Source organism: Asparagus officinalis, chromosome 1, assembly GCF_001876935.1.
Source record: "Asparagus officinalis chromosome 1, Aspof.V1, whole genome shotgun sequence".
Taxonomy (NCBI): Eukaryota; Viridiplantae; Streptophyta; class Magnoliopsida; order Asparagales; family Asparagaceae; genus Asparagus; species Asparagus officinalis.
This window is the reverse complement of record NC_033794.1, coordinates 79,113,378-79,116,621: the sequence shown is the minus strand read 5'-3', so window position 1 is coordinate 79,116,621 and position 3,244 is coordinate 79,113,378.

The following is a 3,244-nucleotide window of genomic DNA, read 5'->3' as shown; positions in this document are numbered from 1 at the left end:
GTGGGATTTGAAGCAATCATGTATGAATGTAGTTGAGATTATTATGGGTTGAATGTGATAATATTGTTGACTGATTTGGTTTTCTTGTTTGAAACTGGAATATTATTAGTTATGAAGATGTGAAAAGGCCTACCACTTGATTGGATAAAAACTACAATAATATACATTTTTTATTTTATGTCGCCTATATATGATTTGGAAATTTCCAAGAGAGCGAACTTTCACTCTATGTACAAATGGAGGGAGGTAGTCCACGCTACATTACATATTAATTATGAAATATACAAAAAGATCAACCACATATACTAATATCATTATTAATTAATTTTTTTATAATTATTATTTTATACAACAACAATAACTAAGTCTTTATCCCAAATATTTGGGTCGGCTACATAAATTCTATATTTCCATTTCAATCTGTTATGGGTCACCTCCTCCGTTAAATTAGTCTTAATCATATCCTTCTTTATTGCTTCTAACCAAGTCATTCTAGGTCTGTCTCTAGATCTCCTAACCCCATTAATTCTAATATTATCACTTTTCCTAATCGGTGTACTAAGGGGTCTTCATTATACATGACCAAATCATCTTAATCCGTTCTCTCTCATTTTTATCCTCAATAGACGCAACCTCTAATTTCCTACGGATGTACTCATTTCTTATCATATCTTTTAATGTTTACCCATAAGACCATCGTAACATTCTCATTTCTGCTACACTCATGCTTTGAACATGTTGTTTTTTAATTGCCCAACACTCTGATCCATAAAACATAGTTGGTCTTACAACTGTCCTATAGAATTTTTTCTTTAGTTTCATTGGTATTCTATGATTACATAAAACTCCAGAAGCACTCCTCCATTTCAACCATCTGACTTGATTCGATACACAATCATCCTCTATCTCACCTTCATGCCTAATGATTGATCATAAATAGCGAAATTGATTAGATTTAGGTATTTCTTGGCCATCAGTATTTATCATAGGCTCTCTTCCTTTTCTAGTTTACTAAAAATGTACTCCATATATTCTGTTTTTGTTTTACTAATTCTAAAATCTTTAGATTCAATAGATTATCTCCATCTTTCTACTTTAGAAATTAATGTGACTGTCTACATCATCGAGGTACAATCAGGACAAAATTCTACTTTATGGACAATGAAATGTTATAACGAATTAATCACCCAAACTCTAATCTCACCTATATTCCATCTCTTCTTTTCCCCCTCTTTTGTATACAACAAAAATAGACGATTATAGTATATGTTTACAGCTTAGTGTTTTTGTCTATAGGAACGAAAATACAAAAATAACCTCATCATACAAAATTCAAATTCAAGTTTCACCCCAAAAGTGCATCCCTCAAAGATGCCAGTCGAGAAGCACTGCCACCTGGACATTATTTTAGGTTTTTAATTTAGCCCAAGTTGAATTAGAGGAAAACATTGAGCTTGGCGTTAGCAGTGCACAAAATGCAAATGAAGAGGAGTATGTGGAGGATGTAGAAGATGATGCTGATCAGGTTGTATCTGAAAATGAATATCATTCAAATAAAAGTTTATTGGGTTTTCTAAACCCTTGTTGCGATTTGAAAATAGAGATGAGGAAGAGAAAAAGAACAATCACAGAGAACACAGAGAATTTTACGTAGTTCACTTCTCAACGAGAGAAGCTATGTCCACGGCCGACAATCACAGAGAACACAGAGAATTTTACGTAGTTCACTTCTCAACGAGAGAAGCTATGTCCACGGCCGCCGCAAAAAAAAAGTTCACTATTCTCAGATTAGTTTACAAGCTACCCTAATCACCCCTTTTATAGCATAGGGTTATTACAAACAAGAATCTAAAACAGACTAGAAAACAAGCCCAGGCCCAAACCCGTGTCGTGGTCGACCGCCAACAATGGCGGGGTCGACCGACCATAACGTCAAAATCTCAGAGTTAGACTCTGCGTATTGGGCTGAAAATGCAGCAATGAGCTCTGTATTTTGATCTGGAACACAGCGATGAACCTTGTGTTTTGGGCTGAAAACACAACAATGAGCTCTACGTTTGGATCTGGAATGTAACGATAAACCTTATGTTTTGGACTGAAAATGCAGCAATGAGCTCTGTGTCTTAATTTGAAGAGACCGTCAATTTGTAGTCTTTTTTGCTAGAGCGTTGCATAGATCGCCATCTTGTAACCTTCGTCTTGGCTCCTTAAAAATATGAGAGTCGTCAGATTGTAGCTCCCGTTATTGATTGTGAAAGCTGTTTAATTAGAGCTTTCATCGGTTGTTGTAAATATCGTCAGATTATAATCTTCATCGATCTACGTGAAAATTTTCAAATTGTAGTCTTCTGGAAGCCGTCAAATTATAACTTTCATCATCGGTATTTGATGAGGATTAGCTATCTGTAGTAATTTTTAGACAAGCTACAAGTTGCTATCTGTTCTACACTCGTACACTAAAAAATTGCAAGAGTAGCTCGTGTAATCCTAGTAGCGTGTAAATCCCCTAATATTGCGCAAAAAGGGGCGTTCTTATAAATAGAGGCTCTTAGCCAACATCCAAAGGGCTCCAAGGCTCCAAGGCTCCAAGCTTTTACCAAAGTCTCTTACATCATATCTAGGCCTTCTTGCTTGGACTTTGAGTTCTCCTTTGCTCCAATAGGATTTCTCCTCCTTTAGGTCGCTTCAGCGACATACTCCCTCTTTATTGGAGATTTTTCATCGGCCTACTACCTCTCCATCGAGGTTTGCTCATTAAGGTTCCTATCACTCGAGAGTTACTACTACTTCCAAATGAGTTCCATTTGTCTCATAGTGTTCTACATACACCTGAGAGTGATTCTCTTATCTGAAGTTATCTTCTTTCTTTAAGAATAACTTTTGGTCTTTCTCACTTGCAATTGAGCTACTCTTCCTCCAAGGTATAAGCTTCACCAAGGGGCGATGTTAACACCTTCCGCCTCATCATATAGTTTACAAAAATCCTGATCTATCTTTATCAGCACAAGGTCAAGAACTACCTAAACAAAAACAAGAAGTAAGCAGACCGGATCCCTTCTCTGCTCGTTGGAAGTCTAGATCGTGAGGATGCCCACATCACCTGATTTGAGTGGAAACTAGTGAGCGGGGATGGGTATACGGGGTAGTAAGTTAAAGTTAATCATTACTCATATGATCTTTGTCCTCTATCATGTTTCACATATATCTTCCCTGAAATAATTGTGAAAGAAAAACTTAAAGGGGG